We start from the raw sequence: 13,730 nt of genomic DNA, 5'->3' as shown, positions 1-13,730 counted from the left end.
CCTATTCTACAAGATGGTGGTTCAGCTCTCTTGGTCAAATTGTGGGTTGTTCCCTATACACCATCTGCTGCTCCCTGACAGTGCTGCGGTATTATACGGGTACCTGGGCTAGTGTTCCTCCTTTATGTACGAAGTCCATCCATGGGAACCATTTCAGGGCACATTTGTCTGTTTGGCCTCTAAGACCTGCTGTCATGCTTTCCATGCTGTGTATCTCCTCCACCCTGGTTACCCACTACTGGAATGTTGGCGCACCCTTCTGCTTCCAAAGAGTTTGGATCAAGGACTTTGTGGCTGTGGGCAAGTGCATGGTTAGTGATTTTTTTGAAGGTGGCTACCATGCTGTCAGTGTGATGTAGGAGCACAGGGAGCCGTAGTTGCGGTAGGCCTGTAGTTGTTATTTCTTGTGTCTTTGTATTTACCAGTGTCCAGAATAGGGCCAGGACTGGGCATGACCACCACACATGCATGCTAGTCCCTACCCCCTCCCCACATTACCAGCAGGTTTCAGGTGTATCAGGGTTCATTTGATGCAGCACATCTGGTGTTCTGTACCACAAAGGTCAGGAGCTTGTAACTGGTACTTCGCTCCTACCGAGCATTTGTGAGTAAGGGTGTATATTTTGTTCCACTCATTCTCTGTTAGTGTTACTCTTGCTTCCCTTTTCCCCTTGGGAGATGAATTGCGCTGGACGATTGTCTTCGCCCATCATTAGTATGCATAGAGGGTCGATACCCCCTGTGTAAGTGTTCCCTAGCCGTACAGTAGTTCTCGAACTGTGTGAGTATTCTGTGAAATTGTTGTCGGTCCTTATGTGATGCATAGTATGTGTGTATCTGGTGATATTAGAACCTCTCCATTGTGTTTGGTTGTCGATTGGGTATTAGGTCTGGAAGGGTTTTGAGTCGCATGTCCGCGCACCATTGGCGTATATACATCCAGTATGTACCCTAGAACCCTGCCAGATCTGTGGGTTTCAGCCAATCTGCCAGGTCTAGGTTGTGTATCAGAGGGGTCAGCGGGGAGTGGGTTGTAGTCTGTCGTTGTGTGTTTCTAACTGATCACCATACACTGAGCCTCTCATCTATCATTGGGTTGCCTGTTTTCAATGGCATTAACATTGCCCTGCTGAGCCAGAGCTATGCTGGTATGAAGTCCCCAGAGTACTGGGTCTCAATTGTGACCCAGAGCTTTGTTGCGATTCTGAGGTGCCAGCCCACCATCCTCTGCAGATGCATGGCCTGGTTGTACATGAGTATAAATGGGAGACCCACCCCACCCGAGGTCTTTGGGATTATCAGTTTGGTGTGTCGTAATCGTGTGGCTCTGCCATTCCACACAAATTTCCTAATCGCTGTCATTATGGACTCACAGCATGTTTTGGTTCCCGGTGGGACACTGAGTCCTGGGAGGGTGGTATATGCCCTATCTTGCATCTCAATGAGTAACACAGCACCTGGTAAAGGAAGTTTAGTTTGGGCAGAAAATATGAGCTTTCTGCTATGCTTGAGAGCAGAAAATATTTGGGAGAAATACACAAAAGGGATGGTTGTAGAGAGGAGGAGAGAGAAAACTTTAAAATGTTGAGTGAAACATTAACTTTTGTGTATTTTTGACTAACTAAAATCCATATGATAAAAGTCGAAATGGCCTAGTGTGGGCCAAATACAGTAAGCAGAATGAGGCATCGCTGCCACATAGAGTAAGCAGAATGAGGCATCGCTGCCACATAGAGTAAGCAGAATGAGGCATCGCTGCCACATAGAGTAAGCAGAATGAGGCATCGCTGCCACATAGAGTAAGCAGAATGAGGCATCGCTGCCACATAGAGTAAGCAGAATGAGGCATGCTATGTACGATTGAAATAGGCTGAATTTGCTTTACTAGTAAAATTTGCCATATCCGAATGGCCAAACAAACAAACTTACGGTTTTGTTGAAAAAACAAGTTATAGGAGCCATGGCTGGGCTGGATGCAGCAGTGTCTCATGAGCTTCTAATGAGGCTGCTGTTTACCAGAGTGAGGTAAAATTGAGTGAGGACATTAGGTCCCTCCCCCTTATTATAATTTAGGGCCCCCATTCACCGCTCAGGGGTGGGGGCCAGGGGGAGGACATTAGGTCCCCCCCCCCATTACAATTGCCCCCCCCCCCTTTTTTACTGTAGGGCCCCCACCCACCGCTCAGTGGTGGGGGCCAGGGGGAAGGACATTAGGTCCCCCCCTTATTATAATTTAGGGCCCCCACCCACCACTCAGGGGTGGGGGCCAGGGGGGAGGACATTAGGTCCCCCCCTTATTATAATTTAGGGCCCCCACCCACCACTCAGGGGTGGGGGCCAGGGGAGGGGACATTAGGTCCCCCCCTCATTATAATTGGTCCCCCTCCTTTTTACTGTAGGGCCCCCACCCACCGCTCAGTGGTGGGGGCCAGGGGGGAGGACATTAGGTCCCCCTTATTATAATTTAGGGCCCCCACCCACCGCTCAGGGGTGGGGGCCAGGGGGGAGGACATTAGGTCCCCGCCCCTTATTATAATTTAGGGCCCCTACCCACAGCTCAGTGGTGGGGGCAAGGGGGGAGGACATTAGGTCCCCCCCTTAATTTACTGTAGGGCCCCCACCCGCCGCTCAGGGGTGGGGGCCAGGGGGGGCAATAGGATTCCCCTTTAGATTAAAGGGGGACCCTATTTTTTTTATTTTTTTAACAGTGAGCAGCCACAGGCTGCTCACTGTTTACTAGACATGCCCCTACTCGCGGTATAGCGAGTAGGGGCAAAATTTACTAATACTAAGTAATTAAGTAATTCTCTTCCTTCCCTTTTTCCTTTTTCTTTTTTTTTTCTTTTTTTTCCCTTTCCTTTCTCTTTTCCTTTTCTTTCCTTTTCCCCTTCCCTTCTTTTTCTTTTCCTTTTTTATTAAAGAAAATTATACAGGTCAAAATCAATGTTGAGGCCCTTAGGTTCAAGAGTTTCTAATGTGTGAACCCATTTAATTTCTTCTCTCCCTACCTCCTCGCCATGATTTTTTCACTATTTGTATTCCTAGAAATGTGAGGCCACTTGGGTCTTTATTGTGATACCTTTTAAAATGGTCAGATACACTATGGTGGTCTAAACCTTTCCGGACATTATTAACATGCTCGTAGATCCTTGTGTGTAAGGTATGGATAGTCCTGCCCACATATTGAAATTAATAAATATCCAGACACTAGGAAAAGTGATAACCATACTGATCTAAAGAATAAATCTAAATTTTATCCGAGGAACTATAGAACAAGTGCCATAGAGATCTTTGAAAAATCAGTTATTGAGGATTTTGAAAAATTAAGGAGTTGCAATCAAAAACGTAATTTTAATTTAAATTTTAATGAACGAAAAGCCCTACAAGGTCTAAGGAATAACAGAGAAATAATAATAAAGCCAGCCGATAAGGGGGGCAGTGTTGTGATCCAGGACACTATAAAGTATCTTAAAGAATGTTATAGACAACTGGAGGATAAAAAGATATATAGGAAATTAGAAAGGGATCCTACTACAGAGATGAAATCCTCGCTAGAGATTCTTTTAATAAGAGGGAAAGAAGAGGGTATTTTAAATGAAAATAAGTACAAGTTTTTACAAGTGGAATTCCCTAGAGTGCTTGTGTTTTTTTTACTTTGCCGAAGGTGCATAAAATTTTGGAGAACCCCCCTGGCAGGTCATTTCGGCCAACCTTTCCAAATATGTGGATATCTGGTTACAGACTTTAGTTAAAGAAATGCCATCATATCTTAAAGATACTACGGATGTAATAAAAATTGTAAAGAATATCAAATGGGAGGAAGGATATTTTTTAGTAACCTCAGATGTAACGGCACTCTACACTTCTATTTCCCATGAGAAAGGATGTAAAGTAATACAAGAATGTTTGGGAAAATCTGGTAAATTTAGAGAAAACCATATTTTATTTTTAACTGACAGTATTAGATGGATTTTTAGAAAATAATTATTTTGTTTTTAACTCTAGGTTTTATTTACAATTACAGGGTACAATGATGGGGACCAGGTTCGCCACTAGTTACGCTAATTTATTCATGTCAAGTTGGGAAGCGGAAGTTATTTACAGCAATCAGAATTAGGGGATGAACCTGGTCTCCTACCATAGATATATCGACAATATATTTTTTATATGGAAAGGCAAATGGATTTAGAAATGTTCCTAGAAAGTATTAATCAGAACCAATGGGGTCTAAATTTTAATAGTTCTTTCAGTAGATATAATATTATTTTTTTAGATTTAGAGATTTATGTAGATGATGGCTTTTTAAAAACAATTTTTTTTTAAAAAAAAAGGTTGATGCCAATAGTTATGTTTTATATAATAGTGGGCACTATACCCCGTGGTTAAATAATATGCCTAAAGGACAACTACAAAGAGTAAGAAGGAACTGTACTGAGAAGAATATATTCGAGAAAAAAGGCAAAAATAGTAATAGATACATTTTCCCCAAAACTATACCCTACTGACCTATTAAAGAAAGCTTATGATGAAATAAAAGAACTTCATCAGAATGAACTGGTTTCTAAACAAAGTAATAATAATAGAGGACAAGAAAAACTTGACAAACTACCTTTGGTTCTGGATTTTAATCAAGACTCTAAGAAAATCAAATCTATTATTAACAAACATTGGCACCTTTTAAAAAAAGATAGAGAGTTGTTGGCAATTTTAGTTGGCGTTAGTGTACTTATAATCTTAATTTTAGTAATGACAGGAGGCTTCATATTTTGCATAAACTCTCTTTACTAACTCACATAGCAGTAAAAAAAAAGGTGAAAACATTAACCAATCAAAAGAAAGTAGGAGGTATAGTATTCACAGCAATGAGGCTCCTCCCCCTCTTTCTTTACTGCTCCATCAGCAGACAGGTCAGAGTTTTGGCTCTTCCCTTTTCTCTATTTGTATTATATATATATGTATTTTATATTTATATGGTAGTTTCTTTATTTGCCTTATACTTTCTACCTTCATTTCATCTGCCCCCCCTTGGGGCTGCGCTCTTTGGGGAGCCTTTTTTCCCCTTTCTCCTATTTCCCTTTTCTCCTATTTCGTCTCTCGGTCCGCCGGCTTTCTCCGCCGTCGGACCGACTGTCTTTCATATCCACCGAGGGTAACGCTCACCCTCCACCCCCCTTTTCCTCCTCGCGGCTTCTCAGCCGCATTCACTGTACCACACGGCGGGAAACCGCGAGATCCACGGCCGCCATCTTGGGAGCATTGCGGTCTCCTCATTCCGGCGCCCGTACACACAGTAACCGGACGCGATCAGACAGGGGTCCCCAGGTCAGTCTTATTTAATATACAGTTACTAACCTGTGCTTGGGGTGCAGCCCCATAATTACTATTGTCTACTGACTTCTGGTGCTTTTGTGCACTGATACTTCTCACAGGGTGAAGCCCTATACTTATTACCGCTGCTATCAGGTGGATTTCGTGCCACCTATATATATTTATGCATATATATACCTGGGTGTGGCCCAGAGGAAAATCCCAATATTCCCTGCTGGGGAAACTAGTGTTTTTTATTACCAGTATTTTCATACTCACCCTGCTGGGGTGCATATTACACTTCATTTTATTTAACATATAGCTAATTTACCCTGCTGGGGTTACTTGGGTACTGCGGGTACCATTTTCACTAACTGGGACAGACCCCTAACCCAATTTTTTTCTGTGCTTCAACTATTACAGCGGCCCTACTCCTTTCATGATGGATGAAACCCTGTGGACTTCCAAACCATGATTGCGGAAGCCATCTCCACCTCTATGGAAAAAGCAATATCCAGGGTTATGACGGCAACTGCCGATCAGACTAAAAAAGTCACAACAGCCCAAGCCCATGACTATGATTCTGAGGCCTCAGAATCCCATACCCAGGCCGACTCTCGGCCCAGCAAACGCCACTGGAAGGGCAAGGAAAGAAGTGATAACCCGGGCAAAGGCAAGGCACCTTCTAAACGCCACAGGCCAGCCCCACCCACTCCGGCCCACTACTCCTCGGACGAGGGGGAAGAACACACTCGCTCCATGGCCGTGTTGGACGAGTGGCAGGCTGCAGATTCCGATCAAGACAACGATTGGGGTTCGGACACGGGATCCCATTCGGGTCTTCTGCAAGGCACCTTCTTGAACGACATTCAATTGCCGGATGACCCCACACCGGTCCAAGAAGAAGGGGAAACAATTCTGGACCCCACGGGGCAACGTCTATTTGACCCTCGCAATATAAGACACCCACGTTCGGGGGACTGGACCCCTCCCGACCATGTCTCCAAATTTATGCACCGTTGGCTACGAAAGCCCCTGGACAAAACGATACGCAACCGACTACGTTCGGAATGCCCCCGCCCTTCCCTTCCCGACCACTTGGCTCAGACCCCCGAATTTGACCAGGTCATGAACACGTTCATGTCTCGGGGTGGCCGTGACCCCAGGAGAGGAGTGGAAAAGGGTTTCCACGGAGTTCAAGACAAACTCCTTGACTCTATTGGTCCACTGTCCCGCATCATGTTTTTGGCGGACGATGCTTTTACACGGGCTGATGAATTTGATACCAGCATGGTTAAAGAGTGGGCACACGATATAAGAGAATGGGCACAGAGGTGCTTCTGTTTTGTTGGTAACACCAACGTGGCCCTCTCCTCTGAGAGGCGTAAAGCAGCGCTGCTCCGTATTGACGGAAAGCTGGTGGAATTGGGCACCAAGGAGTTGGGACCGCTTGCACAGGGCAAATTATTTGGGGAAGCCTTCCTCAAAGAGCTGAATAAACATGTCAACATTTTCACCTCGCTAAATAAGGCCCAAACCTCAATGAAGAGGGTTCTCAGGGGCCACCCCAGTCGGGGTGTTTTTGGAAGGGCTGGCCGCTACAGGGGCCGAGCAGCCAGCCGTTTTTGGCCTTCCGGCCCCCGCTCACACAGTCCCCAACCCTTCTACCCGGAAGTGGGTTTCAGACAACCCTTCTCCTACACCCGAGGAGCAGACAGAGGCAGAGGACCTCGTAGCCGTGGCAGGACACGCTTCCCCACAGGTAAGCAGCATGATGTCACAATGTCCACTAACCCCGTATACTGCAGGCCGTATTGCTCTGTCTTTTCAGAACTGGACAGCCATCTCCACAGACGCATGGGTCCTCCAGACGGTCCGAGGCTACATCATAGATTTCGTGGAAACCCCGTCCCAGACCGCCCCTCCGCACCCCATTCGGTGCTCCAAGGAGGATCGCCACCTAATCAATGGCGAACTACGGGAACTCAGGGCCAAAGGAGCGATAGAGCTCGCCCACGACCAAAACGGCTTCTTCAGCAACATCTTTCTAGTGAAGAAGAAATCCGGAGACTTCCGGCCGGTTATAAACCTAAGGAGGCTCAACGCTTTCAATATGTACAGACATTTCAAGATGGAAGGCATCCATCTTCTCAGGGATCTGCTCCAAGAAGGGGACTGGTTCACAAGATTGGACCTCAAGGACGCCTACCTATCGGTACCCGTCCATACATCCTGCCGACAGTTCCTCAGATTCCGATGGCAAGGTCGCCCCTGGCAGTTCACATGCCTCCCCTTCGGCCTCAGCTCAGCACCGTGGTGCTTCACCAAACTACTGAAGCCAGTAGTCTCTCGACTACGCACTCAAGAAATTCGGTGCATTATCTACCTGGACGACCTGCTACTGTTACCTGGACGACCTGCTACTTCTTCAGACAGGTACAGTCTAACGCAACACACACAATATACCACCCGACTCCTCACGTCCCTGGGTTTCGTGGTGAATTTTCAAAAGTCGGAAGTATCCCCAGCCCAGAAGATTCAATTTCTGTGCTTCGAGATAGACTCCAAGACCAGCACACTACGGCTCCTGACCTCAAAGATCACAGCCATCAAGAAGGAAATACGCAGAGCCATTTGCTGCCACAACATTCCACTCCGCAGCCTAGCTCGGATCGTGGGCCTGCTATCCGCATCTATCCAGGCGATATTCCCGGGTCCACTCCACTACAGAGCGATGCAGCGCCTGAAGGCTTCCTTCCTCCGCCAGAACCCTTCGTACGACCAAACTGTGCCGGTGACGTCGGAAGTCAAAGACGAACTCGGATGGTGGCTGGACAGCATGGAAGCGTGGAACGGCCGAGCCATCTTCGGGAACACACCCGACATGGTCTTGGAATCAGATGCCAGCCTCTGGGGATGGGGCGCCACCTGCGAAGGCAGTTCGACGGGAGGCACTTGGACTTCCCAGGAACTCAAACTCCACATCAACTGCCTAGAACTCCTAGCGGGGTCTTTCGCAATTCGCAGCCTAGCAAGGAACCGGACCAACTGCTGCATCCTCCTCCGGATGGACAATGTCTCAGCGGTCCGTTACATCAACAGACTGGGAGGGGCCCGGTCCAGATTCCTCTCAGAGATTACGAAAGAAATATTCGAGTTCTGCCTACCCCGGAAAATCTCCCTCATGGCAGAATATCTCCCGGGCGAGACAAATCTAACAGCGGACTGGTTCTCTCGCCATTGGCGGGACTACAGCGACTGGAGACTGGACCCAACGATATTCCATCGCCTCTCGATGAGGAGAGGCCCCCTCCACCTAGACCTCGTCGCATCTCGCAACAACAGGGAGACGGACGAGTACTTCAGCTGGCTACCGGATCCAGAGAGCAAAGCCGTAGATGCCTTTCTACAACCTTGGCCGCCCAGGGGCGCTTACGCCTTTCCCCCATTCGCCATGGTGGCAAGGACGATACAATACCTGAAGACGCAACGCGGGTCTCTGCTCCTCATAGCTCTCCTATGGCAGAGTCAACCATGGTTTCCGGACCTTCTAGCATCATCCTACGAGGATCCCCTCCTCATACCATCCTATCCGACACTCCTCATAGACCCGCGAGGGAACTTCCATCCCCTCATTCTGGAAGGACGCCTCACTTTAGTAGCTTGGACTCTTTCAGGGGAGCTTGGCAGACCGAGGACCTATCGCAGACGGCTCGAGACCTCTTATGGGACTCATGGGCGCCAGGAACCAGACGATGCTATCTTGCAGCATGGAATTCCTGGTCCGCTTGGTGCAGTGAGCGGAACTTTGATCCCTTTACGGCACCTGTAGCAGCAATCTTGAATTACCTCTCCCATCTATACTCCGCGGGCCGATCTTACCGATGCCTCAACGTCGTACGCTCCGCGATTTCGGCAGCTCACGTTCCGGCCCTAGGGATACCCGTCGGGAAAAACCCCCTTGTATGCCGCCTCCTCAGGGGCATCAGACTCCAAAGGCCTCCCAAGCCCAAATACACTCGGTTATGGGATGTGGAAGTCGTCCTACAGTTTCTGCGAGATTGGCCAGATAACGACAGACTCTCGCTCCGACAACTGTCGGACAAATTAACACTTCTACTTTGTCTGGTCTCGTTCCGCAGAGTTTCGGACGTATGAGCCTTCGACAGTGACGCATTTTCGGACTCCCCCGAGGGAGTTACCTTCCTCGTGTCACGTCGTACAAAATCGGATTCCTCGTCGGTCTTCTATCCCTTTTTTCCTACGGAACCACTGCTTTGCGTGGTTTCGGCTCTGCGTCGATACGTTCAGGTCACTTCCCTACTCCGGGCCTCACCTTCGGGGCAACTATTGGTGTCTTACGTTAGACCTCATATTCCCGTCTCTACCACCACCCTTGCCAGATGGGTACGTTGGATCCTGTCTCTAGCAGGTGTGGAAGACACCTTCGGTGCCCACTCCGTACGCGGAGCGGCGGCCTCGTCGGCTTTCTCCGCGGGCGCGTCGCTGACAGACATCCTACGAGCCGCGGATTGGTCACGCGAAGCGACCTTTCGGACCTTCTATTTCCGCCCGAACTCAGGAGCAGCCACGTCTCTACTTCATCAGCGTTAAAAATGCAAAATATGAAGCCTCCTGTCATGTTGTAAAATTGAAGATTATGCTAGCGTTAGTGTACTTATAATCTTAATTTTAGTAATGACAGGAGGCGAGTATTTTCCCACCCTCCGCACCCTCGAGGGATGAAATCTCATGTAAGTATACCTATACTCTGTACTTTCCTTCCTTTGCTGTCCCCTACTCACCTGATATACATATCAGACTTGTATTTGTTTAGCTAACTTTTTCACCGTTAAATGTCATGCTAGACTAGTTTTACATTTCGATAGAGTTTGTGCTGGGTTTATTACATGATTGCACACAGTTGCCAGACCGGTTCCTAACCTTTTCCACGCTCTCTTTCAGCATAACTTCAAGACATTGCAGCTTACGCTCAGGATGGACATATTTGGTCTTTCCTTCAGCATCCAGGACTTCATACTTGGAAAAGTCATCGGTTGGTGCATGTTCGGATCACCCTCCATTCTCTAGGACTCCATACTTGGGGAAAATCACCCGTTGGTGCATGTTACAAGACTTTATCTGTTTTGAAAAAAATTTTTATTGTACTTGATGTCGCTTTAGAAAGAGGGGGAGGAGCCTCATTGCTGTGAATACTATACCTCCTACTTTCTTTTGATTGGTTAATGTTTTCACCTTTTCTTTACTGCTATTTGAGTTAGTAAAGAGAGTTTATGCAAAATACTCGCCTCCTGTCATTACTAAAATTAAGATTATAAGTACACTAACGCTAGCATAATCTTCAATTATTCCGGATAAACCTTTTATTACATTTAGGGGTGCGCCCAGTTTAAAGCAAATTTTAACTTTTAATCACCCTAGAAAAGAGGTGCCTAAAACATTTTTAAATGTAAATAAAAAAGGTTTTTATTCATGTGGAAAATGTGTAGGGTATAAGTGCAGTAAGAATAGCACCTTAAAGGGGATTAGCAAATTTAGGACTAAACATAATACGGAAGAATATATTAGTAAAGATTTTATTGCTTGTTTTACTAAAAATATTATTTGCCTTTTAATTTGCCCATGTGGGCTTCAATATGTGGGCAGGACTATCTGTCCCTTACATAAAAGGATCTACGAGCATGTTAATAATGTCCGGAAAGGTTTGGACCACCATAGTGTATCTGCCCATTTTAAAAGGTATCACAATAAAGACCCAAGTGGCCTCACATTTCTAGGAATACAAATAGAGAAAAAATCATGGCGAGGAGGTAGGGAGAGAAGAAATTAAATGGGTTCACACATTAGAAACTCTTGAACCTAAGGGCCTCAACAGTGAATTTGACCTGTATAATTTTTTTTAATAAAAAAAGGAAAAGAAAAAGAAGGGAAGGGGAAAAGGAAAGAAAAGTAAAAGAGAAAGGAAAGGGAAAAAAAAAGAAAAAAAAAGAAAAAGGAAAAAGGGAAGGAAGAGAAGGGGAAAAAAAAAGAAAGAAAAAAAGGAAAATTTTGTTATAATATATTTTTTCGAATATGGGCTGATTTGTATTATTTACTTATTTTTTTTATTTTTTATTATTTACTATAATACTAATTATCCTCTTTTTTCCTCCTTTATAGTACGTGCTCTTGTTTTTATTTTTATTTTTTATCTATTATCTTTTTTAAGTAATAAGTAATTTTTACTAAGTTTTTTATTTTTAATAACTCTATAATATGGCACATTGTAAGTTTTTTTTTAGCATATTTTTATATACATTATTTTTGTATGTATAGTATGTTTTTAAAGTTTGCCTAGTGTTCCTTTTGAAGTGATGTGACCATTGTGAATTAAAATAGATATGTAATATATCTTTAAATATTTTGTATTTATATTGTGATTTATTCATATAATCTGTATGGTTATATAGGTAAGTGATACTGTATGATGGTAGGGGATGCGAATTTGCACTTTAGATTTGGTTTCTTTATATAATATTGGACTTTTCAAATAGACATTTAGGAGATAAACCCTCCTTTTTACTGTGGACTTGAAATTGACTACGGGTAGTTACTTGAATAAATGCCGAATACCACGCCCACAGCAAGGGCTTTATAGGTCAGGACTAGCTGCATCATGATGTGATCTGAAGAAGCAGATTGGGCGAAACGCGTCATCACATAGTTACATCATCACGCTGCCAGACGGAACTCCGAATTCCAAGAAGTGAAGCGAGATTGGTGACAGAGACTGCTCATACAGCACTAATAGGGCTACTGGACTTCTGTGTGGACGTATATTATTGTTTTTACTTCAAGAAATAAAGGTTTATTTTATTTGTGATGCAGCTGGCGTCCTGCTGTTTTCATCTTTGAGTCCTGGTCTGTGGACTACGAGCTGGATAAGTTAGAGCAGACTTCCACTGCTCTTCCTTTGTGAGTCATATTCCATTTCTTCTCTTAATACTCATTCATTATACAGTATTATACTATGTTTTTTCTTCTGTGTTTTTTTTGTATGTACCACAAGTCCTAATTCTATGTGGAGTACTAAGGAATATTGTCTCTTGTAAGTTATCATTATTTTTCTAAGCTGGTTTTCACAATATTCACCTATAAATGTGCACATATGGTATATTGTGTTAAGTTTGTTTACATATTGTATGCACTTTTTGCACTTTTGATGCACTTGTCTGCACTTTGAAATTTAAAGGTATAGTGCACCTTTTTCTATTTGTATTCTCAGGGTGTTTTTTTTTTTTAGAGCTTAGGCACTTTTAGGTGCTGCTTTACCTTTTATATATTAGTTTATATTTATTTTATCACTTATTTTACATTTTTAGCGCCTTTTTTGCTTGTTTTTCTTTTTAATGTAAAGTAGACATGTCTCCTGGGTTGGCCATTGTTTTAAAAACATGCAGATGGATATGATAGCCATCTGTAACAATACCAATTCAGTGTTAATTTTGTCGCCTAACAATTTTATTTTGATTCCTTATCTTAGAACAATCCCAAAGGCAAGTAAATAACCCTGCCTATTCCAGGTTTTGGCAGAGTTTGTGTCACAATTCTCTCCGTGACATCCAGACATGGTTGCCCCAGAAGTGCTGCATCCTAAGACTGAGTTTTTGCCTCTGAGCCACTTCTGAACTTTGGATCTAACCTTGTTTTCCTGGCATTGTCTGCAGCACTATGGGGCTGGCCTTCACCAGTTGCTCCTACCTGTCAATCTAAGTTCACCTGACGCCTGAAGCAGATCACTCATTATCTGGGCATAAAACACTGCCCCTCCCTGAGAACAGGGGTTTGTTGTTTCATGTATCTTGTATCCGAAGACTGACTTGGCTTGTGACCCCTGCTTTTGGTTTATTCGTTATTGCCTGTTTGCCACCTTCCCTGACCTTTTTGATACCGTGCCTGACTACTCTTCTGGATTTGCCCTGGTCTATTTCCACGTACTGTTCCTGCCTAAGCCCCCGTGCACAGATTCACAGTCCAGGTAGCTTCTTACTTGATTACCGTGGGCTTTGTTTATCTGCAAGGGTGTGCAAACATCTCTGCACTTTGGACAAATAAGGCAAGTCGTGACTGTTTGGAGACCGGAGCCAACAAGGCATATAACTATCAATTGATGCATCTCTTGTTATAAAAAATAATCCAAAAACATTTTATATAGTTTATCAAAGTGAGAATGTCATTGTGTAAGTGAAGATGACAACCCTGTTCATTTATCACCATAGCTGGTTGGTATAGAATTAACACAACTGTTTAGCAAGCAGTAGAATAGCAGTGTTGAGAAAGGATGCACACACTGATAGTTTAGGTCTTCTAAGCATATCCTGGGATACTTGATGACTGACCAGGCAATGTACAAGTTAGTGCAG

This window comes from Pelobates fuscus, chromosome 6 (genome assembly GCF_036172605.1).
Source record: "Pelobates fuscus isolate aPelFus1 chromosome 6, aPelFus1.pri, whole genome shotgun sequence".
In the NCBI taxonomy this organism is placed as follows: Eukaryota; Metazoa; Chordata; class Amphibia; order Anura; family Pelobatidae; genus Pelobates; species Pelobates fuscus.
The sequence above is the reverse complement of the archived record's forward strand: the minus strand, read 5'-3'. Positions refer to the sequence as shown.